The following is a 14,713-nucleotide window of genomic DNA, read 5'->3' on the forward strand; positions in this document are numbered from 1 at the left end:
GGCGGGGCCGCGGGCGGGGTCTGCGCGCAGGGTGAGTGTGAGCGTGTGTGTGTGCGCGTGTGTGTGTGTGTGCGCGCGTGGCGGGCCGGGGGACGCGGTCCAGATGCTGGGGACGTGGCGGGTGACAGCAAGAGGTGGTCCTGGTCGCGCGCATCTTCATTTGCGCCCGCCCCCTCTCACCACCCCTATCTCCCATCAGGGGTCTCCATCCTGGGGGAGGGGGAGGGTTATGGGAACCAACGGGCGCTTTTTGAGAAAGGTCTATGCAGGGTTGAGAGGGGGCATAAGTGGGAGGGAGGTGTGCAAAAAAGATCCCCTCCCAGGGGCTTGGGTGTGGAGGGTCTCTGCTGAGTGTGCGCCCTACTCGGGGGCAGGTCTCAGTTCAGAAACAGACCCTACATCTCCTTCTGGGGAGGTGTGTGGGGGCGACCCCAGTGCCAGGAGGGACTACCTCGGTTTCCCAGTGGCCCAGGTGGGGTCGGTGCATGGGCGCCTCCCCCATCCGTGGTTCCCGCCAGCCGCGGCCTCGCCAAGTCGGCTGCCGAAACCACGCGCCAGCGCCCTTCCACTCCCCCGCCCGTCGTGACCACACGACTGAGCCAGCCTCCAGGTCTAGAAGCTCCTGCCACCCAGTCTGGTGGCAACCAGACTGGGAGATCGGCCCGAGCTCCCTGGGCTTCTATGCAGCAAGCACCGAGTAGGCGCGTGCTGTGTGCTTGGCGAGCGAGGGGAGAGTTGGGACACCTCTCCTGCAGTCCTCTTCCCAGCCAAGCCCCTCGCGATCCCCCGCCCTAGCCCAGCCTTGCCCTCCCGGGCATGAGGTTGCAGCGCAGAGGCGTCTCCCTGAGTAAGGCTGCACACGTAGACTTGACTCTAGCCCATCCTCAGCCTCAGCCTAAGCTTTGCCGAGCTGGAACCTCCACTTCCTCACCCACCGCCTGGCACATCGAAGCCGATGTGCCTCGGGCCGGCGGGGAGGCCAAAAACCTGGTGCTGGGCTGGGCAGAGTTGCGCTCTCTGGGCCTTGTTTGTGGCAGCGGGACTATAAGGGGCTCCTCCGGATTCTGCTTGAAGTCAATTCCTGGAACATCAGATACTGTCAGTCAAAGATAAATACAAGAACACATTCCTCTGCCTGTTACAATTTCCCCATGGCTCAGAATCAGCTGGACTGGGGTCTGCCTCCTGGAACAGGCAGCAAGGGACAGAGGCTGTAATTCCCCTGACAGCCAGGCACAGCTGGGTCAGGAGGCCCCACTCCAAGGAGAATAATTCTGTCTTCCCTTCCTGAGGATGCAAAACTGAACTCGGTATCTCTATGTTCCCCATCCCCCACATACCTGAAATAAACAATGCTCAAAGCATGCTTGTGGAATATGTTCTCCATTCATTCCAGGAGTGTTTACTGAGCATCTGCTGTGTGCCTGGCCCAGTGACAGGGCCTTGGGAAACCTTGTTCATAACAATAATTAGCATCGTTTTATTTTCAAAGATCTGGGCCAGACACCATGCTTACTTTTTTTTTTTGAAATATTAGTCACATACCATAAAATTACCATTTTAAGTTGTATAAATCAGCGGTTTGTAGCATATTCACAGGGACCGTGCATGATTTTAAATTCTCAAAATAATTTTATAAGTGAGATATTATTACTTTTAGTGGGAAAAGCTGCAGTTACTTTGCACCAACCTAATATGATCTACATTTAATAAGTAAGGAAGCCAGTGCCCAGAGAGGCTAAGTAACTTACTCATCATCACCCAGCTGGGGACTGGCATAGTGAGAATGTGAAACAAGGCAGTTGAGACCAAAGCCTGACTCTGAGCAAGAGGCTCCACTCTCTTTTAGGATAGGGCCAGACAATGGAAAATCATCCATGAAATGAGGCCTTGTTGGGAAAGGCAACAATAGGGAGCCATTGCAGGTTGTTGAGCAGGTGAGTAGTAAGATTGAAGTTCTACCCAGTAACCTTGCAAAGTGACAGCATTTGGAGTAGCAGCCCCAGGGTCTCTTGTAGACACTTGTCTGTGTCACTCCATTCCCTTTTAGTCGTTGCACTTTCACTGCTGGCTATTTGGCAAAAAAAGAAAAAGAAAAGAAAAAGAAAAAAGAAAAAAATGTATATATATGACACATGCTGTGTGCTGGGTGCAGTCCTAGGCTCAGAGAATAAAAGGCAAAAAGGACACAGTATCTATCCCCAAAGAGTTCCCAGGCTACTGGGAGCCCCAGGACATGAAGAGAGAGAAACCACAGTGCAGCATGAGGAATGCGGTTGAGGTAGGTAGAAAGGGCTCTGGGAGGCCGGGCACAGTGGCTCACGCCTGTAATCCCAGCACTTTGGGAGGCTGAGGCAGATGGATCACTTGAGGTCAGGAGTTTGAGACCAGCCTGGCCAACATAGTGAAACCTCGTCTCTACCAAAAATACAAAAGAATTAGCTGGGCCTGGTGGCAGGTGCCTGTAATCCCAGCTACTTGGGAGGCTCAGGTGGGAAAATTGCTTGAACCTGGGAGGCAGAGGTTGCAGTGAGCCGAGATCGCACCACTGCACTCCAGCCTGGGCGACAGAGCGAGACTCCATCTCAAAAAAAAAAAAAAAAAAAAAAAACGGCTCTGGGAGAAGAGTGACCAATGGTTCTGCCCCAGGAACAGGAAGAAGGGAGGGTCAGGGTCAGGGGAAACTGCAAAAAGGAAGTGATACTGAGATGGACATTGAGGTGATGTCTTAGAAGTTTGTTTCCCCTAGAAGCTGACCCTGAGACAAAGATTTGTATGTGAGTAGTACATTTGGGAGGTGTCTTGGTCTGTTCCTGCTGCTATAACAAAATTATTTAGCCTGAGTAATTTAATAATAATAGAAATGTATTTCTCACACTTCTGGAGGCTGAGAAGTTCAAGATCAAGGTGCCGGCAGGTATGGTGTCTGGTGAGGGCCAGGTCTCTGCTTCCAAGATGGTCCTTGTTGCTGTGTCCTCCAGAGGGGCAAACACTTCCTCACATGGTGGAAGGCAGAAGGGCAAAAAGGGCCTAGCTCAGGGATAATGCCTTTCATAAGGGCATTAATCCATTCATGAGGGCAGAGGTGAGACGGGGAAGGGAAGGTAGACAATAAAAGGTGCTTTATCAAGCCAGTCATCACTACAGGCAACTAGGGTATAGTCCTGCTGCAGAACTCTGGGAGACTGTAGAACGCATTTCAAACTTAGGCTGCCAGAGGGGTGAGGAAGCTGGGATATGTTTATACCAGCTTCTGCCAGTCATTGGCTCAGTGGCTGAGGGCTGCTTTTGGAGGGTATTAATTTCCTGGCACTTCTGGCCTAACCAGCACAGAGAGGCCAATGCAGGTTCCAGAAGCCAGAGAAAGCCTTAGGCAAAGAAAGGCAGTCGGGCGTGGGACTGGAGCACACTGAAGTGGGAAAAGTTAGAGGCTGCAGTGGGCACTGGCAAGGCAGCGGCTGCTACAGATGATGAGCTTCTGCCTGGAGGACAAGGCTGTGCAGGCATTCCCGGCAGGGGACTAGCATGAGGAAGGGCCAGAGATCTGCGACTGGGGGCTGTAGTGTGGCTGGAGCACAGGGTCAGGGTTGGTGGAGGTAGAATATGAGGCCAGGAGGCGATGGGCCATGATGCAAGGCCACAGCCTCCGCTGGGCACAGAGGCTTTTCAGAAGGGGACACTGGAGGAGGGGTGGTCTGAAGGACACCCTCCCGCTGCATGGCCAACCAGAACATAAAACTTACTGATCAGGAGCTGGGTGCAGTGGCTCAAGTCTGTAATCTCAGCGCTTTGGGAGGCTGAGGTAGGCGGATCACCTGAGGTCAGGAGTTTGAGACCAGCCTGGCCAACATGACAAAACCCTGTCTCTACTAAAAATACAAAAAAAATTAGCCTGGCGTGGTGGTGCGGGCCTGTAATCCCAGCTACTTAGGAGGCTGAGGCAGGAGAATTGCTTGAACCTGGGAGGTGGAGGTTGTAGTGAGCTGAGATTGCGCCAGTGCACTCCAGCCTGGGCGACAGAGTGAGACTCTGTCTCAAAAAGCAAAACAAAACAAACAAACAAAAAAAAAAAGAAAAGAAACAAACAAACAAAAAACAAAAAAAAGCAACTTACTGATCAGGCCCAGGGGAAAAATGCTCCCAGCTCTTGCTCAAATGAATTGCTGATAGTTCAAAAGCAGCCCCACAGATGTTGCCGTTGGAGGAGTTGTTTCTTCTTTGACAGATATGATAGTGCCGAGTAACCCTGGTCACTTGTGATGTCCAGGCAGGCCAGTGCGTGGGCTGGCAGGTGCTGCAGACGTGCCGTCTGTGCCTGGCAGCCAGATTAGAAACAACCATGGCCCTGGCCCACCCGCCACGTAACTACCACTCGTCCCTCTGATTAAGAACATCAAGCACGGAATGGGCCATGCCCAGAAGATCTGGAATAATCAGCATCAGCGTTTTGCCTTTGCCATCCAAGACTGCAAACATGCTCTCATCTGACCTAATCCACGGTGTTAATGACGGCAGAGCAATTTTGAGAGGCAACTCACAGCATTGATAAGGAGGGGAAAAGCACCACCGGGCTTAGGGGGCAGAGCTCCTCACAGAAGAGACAGCTGCTGTCCCCTCACCCCTCCCAAAGCACTACTTGTAAATGCTGCCCTCCTCTCCCCGTTTGAGGTTGGGGATGGTGGGAGAAAAGGGCACAGAAGAGCAGAAGCAGGGTTGTGCAGGGGACAGGAAAGTAGGGCTGCCCATGCTGCACCTAGAACAAACTAGAAAAAGGCATTCTCTACTGTGGGTAAATGCAACCTTGAGTCAGGCAGGACACAAGGTTTTCTGGGCAGAATGTGAGCTGGATTGAGCCCCCACTCATGCCCTTGGCTGGGTGCCCTTGTGCACTAAACACCCTGCACCACTATTCATGGTAGCCCCGGGGAGAGAAGGAAAGACAAGGCATGGCAGGAACTGAAACCGTCATCGGAGTAGAGAGGCAGGGGAGATGCAGTGTCTGATTCCTCCCATTAATAGAAATCCTAGAAGGGGCTTGGTTGGAGACCATCCAGGTAAAACCCCTTCTTTTACTGAAAAGCTTAAAGAGGAAGAGTGATGGAATCAAGGTCATCCGACTCTTCCCTTGATAAGAAACTCCACGAATAACAGTGAGGCCAGGTACCCAAGAGCAATGAGGACCTGACTCCAAAGGTGTGGCAAGAGGCGAGCCATGGGACTCTCCATGTCGCCAGTCCCTCATTCCTGCTGGAAGGGTGGCAGCCTCCCTGCTTAATGCCCCACCATCCCAACCAGAGCCCATGTTGCCCCTCCCTTCCGCCATGTCACAGTGCCAGCTAGCTCAGTCCATGTTGCATCTGGGCAAGAAGCCCCATGGCCCTCCTGCTGCCAGCCCAGTAGCCCTTTCTGCCCCCAGGATCCACCCCTCCATCCTGCCTGGCCCTGGCATCTGTCTGCAACCTGGTGGGCACCAGCTCCCTGCTCACTTCTCTTGGCCTCCTCTTCCTTCCAGCCACTCCTGCTTTTCCAAGTAAGGGAGGCCCCCCGTGCTTACAGTCTAGATACCAGAACCTTCACAGCAACCAGAGGATCCACTTAAAAGCAAGGTCAGGTCGTGTCGCTCCTCTGCTTAAGACCCTCCCCTGGCTCCCATCTCATTCTACGGAAAAAGGACTTGCTGGGCTTTGGGCTCTGCTCGTGACCTGACTTCATCTCCTCTCTCGCCCTGGCACTGACTCCATTCCAGCCACACTGGCCCCTCACTGGCCCTGCAGGCACCTGCTTCAGGGCCTTTCTATTTGCTACTCCCTCAGCCCGGACCACTCTCCCCTGGGTCCCTGAGGCCCCTCAGGTCTCTGCCTCAACGCCCTCTCCTTGAAGAGGCTTTCCTGGTCACACTACCCAACATAGTACCATGTTGCTCTCACTCCCCTTATGCGCCTTTATTTTTCTTCATAGCATGATCCTTGCGTGTTTCCCCCACTAGGATAGAAGCTTTCTGCAGGCAAGGACTTTGTCTTGTTCATTGTTGCATCCCAAGCCCCTAGGGCAGGGCCTGACACATGGTAGGTGCCCCGTTTGTCCAAATCCACTGTTGGCCTCCAAAACAGTGACTCCTTCATGAGGACCCCTGGTGAGCACGTGTCAGTCTCAGACAGGACCTGAATCTCCCCCACTACACACATTTCTTATCTATCTCCCCACTCCTAAACATTTATTCAGCATCTGTCATGAATTGAGCTGTTTACTTGTTGTTTGACAACTATCACATTGTGACTTTCTGGGCCCCTGGGCCAATACCACAGAGAAGGGAAGGGATTTTTATGTGTTTACTAAGGACTCACCATGCAATAAGCATGTAAGAATTTAACATCCATCACTTATTTATTTATTTATTTATTTGAGATGGAGTCTCGCTCTGTCACCCAGGCTGGAGTGCAGTGGCGCGGTCTCGGCTCACCGCAAGCTCCGCCTCCTGGGATCACACCATTCTCCTGCCTCAGCCTTCCGAGTAGCTGGAACTACAGGCGCCCGCCTCCACGCCTGGCTAATTTTTTGTATTTTTAGTAGAGACGGGGTTTCACCGTGTTAGGCAGGATGGTCTCGATCTCCTGACCTCGTGAACCGCCCGCCTCGGCCTCCCAAAGTGCTGGGATTACAGGTGTGAGCCACCGTGCCCGGCCTATTTATTTATTTTTAAAATTTATTTATTTATTTATTTATTTATTTATTTTTTGGACGGAGTCTTGCTCTGTCACCCAGACTAAAGTGCAGTGGCGTGATCTCAGCTCACTGCAACCTACACCTCCCAGGTTCAAGCAATTCTCCTGCCTCAGCCTCCTGAGTAGCTGGGACTACAGGCGCCCGCCACCATGCCCGGCTAATTTTTTGTATTTTTAGTAGAGACGGGGTTTCACCATGTTAGCCAGGCTGGTCTTGATCTCCTGACCTCGTGATCCACCTGCCTCGGCCTCCCAAAGTGCTGGGATTACAGGCGTGAGCCACCGCACCCGACCTTATTTTTTAAATTGAATTTAATGTTTTAAAGACAAGATCTCACTATGTTGCCCAGGTTGGTCTTAAACTCCTGGCCTCAAGCAATCCTCCTGCCTCGGCCTCCCAAAGTGCTGGGATTACAGATGTGAGTCACCACGCCTGGCCTCCATCACATATTTAATCCTCACAATAAGCTCATTATCCCACTTAACAAAACTGTACTCCTCTGTACCATGTGCTGTGCATAGTTCACCATGAGGGAGAGAGAGATGAGGGAGACACAGTCTCCTTAGAAGCTCAGTCCAGTGGGGTTACAGCGTAAATTTTGAGTTTATGTTCTGGGAAATATGTAGGAGAATAATGGGCATTATTTGCTCCATCTTTTCAGATAAGGACACTAAGGCCCAAAGTAGTTTGGTAATTTAATTTGCCCAAACTCACACAGGTCAGTGGCAGAGACAGGGTGCAAACCTAGAACAATGTATGTCCAAAGCTGCTGTCTTTGCTCCTTAGGACAGTGCCTCTGCTCCCTGACCTGACTCAGGGGCCTGTCCAGAAGCCTCAGCCTCTGCCATGGCCCAGGCCCAGATCTGAGCCCCTCACACGTCTGCAGTGCCTAGCCCAGCACCACAAGATCTGTGCCCAGGCTGTGATCCTTCCACTCTTCACTATGTCCAAGTGTAGACATCCCAGTCTGTAACCTCCCCCACCCCTGCCCTCATACACATTTAACCCAATATTTAGCTTAATATTGTCAGTCATGGGATTAGAGGCCTCAGTCCTGCAAAGGACTTTAAAGATAATCCAACTCGCCTAGATTTTACAGATCTGGGAACTGAGGTCTAGAGAAGGAAAGACATTCACCCAAAGTTGTTTTGTTAACAAGCAGTAATTAGAGCCAAGAGCTCATAGGCACGCTGATTAGAATCAGTCTCCTGGATCCTTCCTTCCTTCACCTCAGCTACTTCAAGGGGGGATGGATTGCCTTGACTTTCTGTCGATTGATAAGCAGAGATGTGCCATCTGTGCCATTTGGCACAAGGAAGACCAAAGTGACCTTTCACCGCCCCACCCTCACTACCAGGTATATCCAACTGGAACCAGCCCCATATGCTTGCCCCTGGGCCTTTCTTCCTGCCATTTCCTCTCTGCCCGGCCCAAATCCTAACCATGTTTCAGGTACCATCTCTTCCAAGAAGCTAGCCTGGATTCTCGCAGTCTAACCGAGTTTCTTTTTCCACTGAACATCCAAGCTCTTCACTTTGGTGGATGTTTCCCCTTTCTCCCTTGGCAGGGGATGTGTCCTGATGGCAGGGACTGGGCCTTCTTACCCTGGTCCTCCACAGCCTGGCCTTTCCCAGCCTCAGCCTCAGCCTCCTTCTCTTTCTTTGTGCTGGGTTTAATTTCATTTAAGTACATTACCCACCAAGCCCGCCAGTCTACTTGTAGGCCTCCTGAACTCGCTCTCTCTCCATTCAATGTAAACGCATTTCCTCTTGTTTCAGCATCTTGGGAAATGGAAAATGAGTCCTCACATTTCTTCGGATGCTTAAAAGCAAACTAGGTCCCACCCTGAAGTCTCAGCCTCCCAACACTTGATGCCTTCCTGATTGGCACCAAGGGCGGAGACGGAGCAGCTGATTTTCACGTGGGCGGCCTCTCCTTTCTCTCCTGCTCCAGCGGCTGTGAGGGTCATCGGCTCAAGCTGCAGGACTCCGCCCCTCCCTCCCTCAGGCCATGTGTGTGGGAGGGGAAGGGAACTGACATTTCACTCCAGCCCTTAGATTCTTTGTCACCACTGCTCCTTGGCACCTGCCTCCCCTGGCTGTACCTGTACCGGGGCAGCCTGAGAAGCCACCGAGGGTGAAACACTTCTTTTCTTTTAAGCTCTAAATTCATTTTCATGCCAAGCTGCTTGTATTTGCCTGCCTGGCTGCCGAAGGTAACTGAAATGTGCACAAAACGCCACAAGCCTGGCTTTGTGCGGAAGCTTAAGTCCCGGTGGCCCTGCCCCCAGGGCTCGCCTGCTCGCTCGCATCTCCAGCAGCCCGCCGAGATTTCCTTGGGTTTTATTAGCTCTGACCCTACACTGGGAGAGGAACTCATCAGACACACTTCACATCTTGCCTCCTCCACCTCTGGCTAAGAACCGTCGCCCCGATTACGGGAAGTATTTGTTCTCCAGTTCTCTGATAATTCTGTCAGGAGCCTGCGTGAGGCTCAGGTGTCAGGCTGCAGGAGCTGCTGCTGACAGCCCCTTGGAGGCAGCTGGCCTGCGGAGGGGGCCGGCGGGGGAGTTTGCAACAGAGTGCCGGGTTCTCTGGTCTCTTCCTCCAGCTTAAAAATGGGGTTAATAATATAACCATACTACCATTCCTTCCAGAGTTGGTATGAGATTCCAATTAGATGAGGATGTACTGGGAGCTCCCTGGGAGAAAAATACTATTATAAAATCATAGAGGTTTAAACTAGATGCAGTTAGAATGAGAGTCTGGGCCTCTCATTCTACAGATGGAAAAACTAAGGCTTGGGAAAGGAAGTTACCAAAGTCAAAGTCAGACAGTGACTAGTCCTGGCTTGAAAACTAGTTTCCATATTTTTTCAGCTGGAGGGAGGAGGGGAAAAAGAACGGCAGGGAAACCATCCCTGTGTGAATTAAGAGTGCAACAGAGGGAAAGAACAGACTCCTAGCTCAGCCCCGCCAAGGCCCAGACAACTAAGGCGGTGCCTTCATCTATGAAACGGGCTCATCTATGAGAGGGGCATTGTGATGCCCTGTCCACAGCTCTTCAGAGAGGATTAATGGAATAATATGTATAAAGTACCTGGCACGTCGTGAGCTCCCCAAACACAAATTCCTTCCCTTTTCTTATTTGATCTTAAACAGCATCACAAATGCTTTCAAAAAGGGAAGCACAAAGGAAACATTTCCTTCGGAGCCAAATGTTGCCCCCAAAATCACGAACTTCGAACTCCCTTTCCTTTGAGGGCCTTTCTTATACAGTGAAATTGCCACTTGCCCCCGTCAGTGTAATGAGGAAGTAGAAATATGACTTCTCTCTCCTCTCCACTATTTCTGCTGTATAAGAGCTTCCTCACAGGTATGCAGGGCAGCAGCTCTTAATGGAGCTGTGGCCAGATCCTCACGGAGAGGAAAGCGATTTCTATGAGATTAGCTGAGTGGTGAGGATAATACAGTTATGATCCAATAAACATCCCGATGAGGGTCATTTGTGTGCCCTTCCTCCTGCTGCGCCTCCACAGGCCTGGTTCAGGCTCTGATTGGAAGGAGCGTAGAGACAGCTGAGGCTAGGGCCAGCCAGTCAGTTTGGCCTGGGGACACGCTAGGATGGAGAAGTCAGTTGAACAACCCCAGCCAGTAAGGCAGGAGATTCAGGTTCTAACCTCTGCCCTGCCACCAGATTATTCCTTTCCTGCACCTCATCTTTCTCCTCTGTATGTCAAAGGTGGAGATCATAGGAAAAGAGCAGAACTTGGGATCCAAATTCCCCATATTCAAGCCCCAGCCCTGCCTTTTATTAGCCATGCAAGGTCCGGCCCTTTATTCCATCCATTCAGTCTGTACAAGGCTTTGTGCTACTTGCCTTTGGTCTTCAGTTTGCTCATCCAGGAATGGGCATAATAATACCAACTTCAGAGGCTGGTTTGGGGGATTAAGAGAAAAATACGTACGAGGAGCATCCACAGACCATGAAACACAGAAGGGACAATAACTTTTTGCTTTCCTCTAAGGTTCCTTTTCGTTGACTTTCTCTGATTCTTTTAAAATATTTGCTGGTGGTGGATGTACAAGAGGAGCTCCAAAATTACTTGTTGAATGAATGAATTCAACTGTAAAGCAGAATATTAAGCAGCCAAGAGGGAACTAGCCCTTTAGAAGGTACGCTACAGAACCAGGACCTGGTCACAGGACTCAGCCAACCTTACCATGCACGGAGGGCTCCTCCATCTAGTCCCGTAGACAAAAAAGAAGGCCGGCCAGCCCGTGTCAACGGAGCACGTTTACAGGCTCATTCTGTGCCAGGTGGACATCTCAACTCTACCCTCTCACAATCTGAGCAGTTGCTGGCTTTCCACAACCAAGAAATAGCAGGCATGTCTTAGTAACTCATGAAAGGTTTCTGCAGGCTTCTGCCTTTGAAAAAGCTGCAAGGCTAAACTGTATTCACAGCGGCCTCTAGTGGCAAATTTCCAAAATAGCATGCTAAATGGAAACTTGGCAGCTGGAGGAATCTTCTCAGAATGACCTAGATTCCCAAACTGGGGGCTAGTTCAAATCTTCCCTTAATGAATGAGCGCTCCAAGTTCCAGAAGTAAAGTGATTCATCAAAGGTCACAAAAAGGCCTCACATCCCTCAGTCCATAAACCTTGCCCACAACTGGCCATCTGTGGTTTCAGATGCAATTAAGGATCTTGAGTTATCCATTTGGAAAAACAATTGGGAACCCAATTCCCAAATCAGGCCAAGCCAACCTTAGAGTGAGACCCTAACATGTTTTCTTCCCACTTTGCTTCTCTCTCATCTGTAAGAGTGTTGCTGGAAGATCCCCTATCTTGGTATTTACCTAAAAAGTAGTAACTCACTCTTTAGGCAACAGGACTCTGAGACCACAAAGTGCTTCTTTGTAAGCAGTAAACTCCACCGCTTTAACGTGCTTTTCAATGCTTCCTCCTCCACATGTTGCAAGAATATGGTGCCAAAAGGGGCCCCAGTGATGGCTCTGACTGGCTTGAGGATCTGGGGGCAGCAATCGTGTTTGTGTGGGGAAAGCTATTTTGACATATTCTGGAGACACAATCCAAAAATACATCAGGCTGAGGACTTCCAGAGAGCTCAGTGGAAAGGCTTGGCTGCCATACCAGCTGAAGCCTGGGTTTGGAGAGTTGGGGTACAGCAATTTCTACAAGAGGATCTCAATCTTTTTCTGATGGAGAACATTTTATTTGATACATTCAGCAATAACCTCAAATTACTACACAAGGTGCTGGGAAGACTTACAGAGGGGAGTAAGACAAGGTCCTTGTTCTCAGAGGTTAGCCCAGTGGGAGGGAGAGGCTGTGAGGTGAGAGGCTGAGACAGGTCAGGCTGTGTATATGTCGAGATGAAGAGGCAGGACAGGTGTGTGGTGGCTTCAAGGGCCACTGGTAGTAACAACAACTAGCATTTTGGGGGTGTTTTCTAAATGCCAGTTCCTGTTCTAAATACCTGTTCTAGCTCATTTAATCTTCACGATAGCCCTTGAAGTTTGGCCCATTATTCTCATTTTATAGTTGAAGAAACTAAAGCACAGAGAAATTAAGAAACTTAAGTTCATGCTGCTGCTAAGTGGTGGAGCTGGGATCTGAACCCCGACAGTCAGGTTCCAGAGCTCTTTCCCCCAATGTCATCTTTGTTGATGCTCTTTTCCCTGCATTTTCTGTGATGTCTACTGACCACCCAATCTTACCCACCCTGGTGTCCACACAAGGTATCTCAGTGCCACATACCAGGGTCTGAGGTCCATGTTGTACTGCCGTGGGAACAGAACACTTTCATAAAGCTCAATCCCAGTAGCCAAAGCCAGCAGCTTATGTTAAAGCTCATCGTGTGCTTTGAATCTCTTCACTCTTCCAAGACCACCAGGATGAGGTGGAGAGCTCTGCTCCAGGAGGCATAAGATTGGTTCATGGTCCTGACTGCCCTTGCTCTTAGGAAAACCCCCCCTCCCCAGTTTCATGTTGGACAAATGTGACCTCTAGGACCTCACTACTCAAAGGGTGGTGTCTGGACCGGCAGTCACCATCTCCTGGGAGCTGGCGAGAACTGCAGACTCTCTGGCTGAGTGCTGAGTCAGAAGCTGCTTCCTAACAGCCTCCCTCAGTGATTCCTGCATGTAGTCATGTGAGAAGCCCTGGGCTAGGGCCCTTGGGCCATATTCTTTATAGTCTGTGTGCCAAGCTTCTCTTATCCATCATCCCAGGGGCACCTGTTTGAAAGCCTTTTCCACTGGTGTATCTACTTCCAACTTTAAGCCTTCTCCAAATGTCTAGAATCTCTTTCCCTTCCCCCATGAGAAGCAGCAGAGAGCTGTCTCTCTCCTGTGCCTTGATGAGCCCCCCATGGTCCTCCACACCTATCTTCAATAATCCCCATCCAAGTTTTAAGCTTATCCTTGTTTTCTCCTGATAAGCCAGGAGAAAGCTCACCACCCTCACCGTGATGAGATGTAACAAAAATGAACTATCTCTAGTACACCCCACTTTTATGAGACCTGTCTCAATGGTACTAATCCTGACAGGATGTAGACACTCATATGACCAAAGAATTAAGCAGGATTCCTTTTAGATGAGCTTCCCTTATAAGGAAACGGGAACTTCTACAACTCTGGCTAACTGGCAGAACCACAAATTGTGAAACAATTCAAGCTTCACTCTCTGAGGTCATATCCTCTATGAAAACTGGTATGTGCCCACGTGACTGCCTTAGCATGGATTTGGTGTCCCTTTCCAAAAACAAGGAACTGTGCCTGTGTGGCTCTCCTCCCAAGGCATGCAGAACCTTCTTTGCTTCAGAGTAGCCATGATACGTTTCCACCACGCCTGTGCCCTGGATGAAAGTGGAGATTTTCAGGATTACGATTCTGGGAGGTTAGTGAACAGGTGCTATTCCTTGCTCTCAGAGGCAGATCCAATTATGTCCACCCAGTTCAGGCTGAAAGAAATACATTTCTATTTTTTCCAGAGTGTAGAACACTACTTTGCATACAAAAACCATCTCTGGGAAGTTACAAAGTCATTTATATGGTTTGTTGTTGGGTTTTGCTTTTTTGCTATTGAGAGAAAAGAGAAAGGTAGAGAAAGAGGTTGAAGGTAGGGAAGGCTTGGGGAACAGAACCTTGTTTGGCCATTCCATAAAGTAAATCACCATTTCCAAAATTGATAGAGTAGTAAGAAACATTAAAGTTATAATCCCCTCTTCAAGGAGCTACCAGCTTAAGGAACCAAACACCACAACATATACTGCCTCTGGTCCCATAATAATGTGCAGGTGGGCCCTCTGCAAATTCCAGGGATGGTGCAGGTCTCTTAGCACATACACCTGGTTCACTTACAGGTAATCCCCCCAACATGGTTTGGCTCTGTGTCCCCACCCAAATCTCATCTCGAATTGTAATCCTTTGTGTCGAGGGAGGGATCTGGTGGGAGGCGACTGATCATGGGGCATTTTCCCCCTGCATGCTGTTCTCACGATAGTGAGGGAGATCTCATGAGATCTGATGGTTTAAATATGGTGGTTTCCCCCGTGCTCGCTCTCTCTCCTGCCACCTTGTAAAGAAGGTGCTTGCTTCTCCTTTGCCTTCCACCATTATTGTAAGTTTCCTGAGGTCTCCCTAGCCATGTGGAACTGTGAGTCAATTAAACCTCTCTCGTTTATAAATTACCCAGTCTCAGGTAGTGTCTTTATAGCAATGTGAAAACAGATGAATACACCTCTTATTCAGAAATGTCAATTTCTGTCACTTAATTCTTTCTCTGGTTCTGCCCTTTTAAAGTTAGAATTGCTCTTAAAGAGGGAGAAGTCTACTGGAGATCCACAAGCCTAAAATGATGTGAAATTTTGAACATTCAATCTCTGTACTACTACTTAAGATGACTGGGATTAAAATGACCATTGGAACCTCATACAATATTTAGAATCAGACCACAGCAGCGATC

Source organism: Pan paniscus, chromosome 5 (assembly GCF_029289425.2).
Source record: "Pan paniscus chromosome 5, NHGRI_mPanPan1-v2.0_pri, whole genome shotgun sequence".
Lineage (NCBI taxonomy): Eukaryota > Metazoa > Chordata > Mammalia > Primates > Hominidae > Pan > Pan paniscus.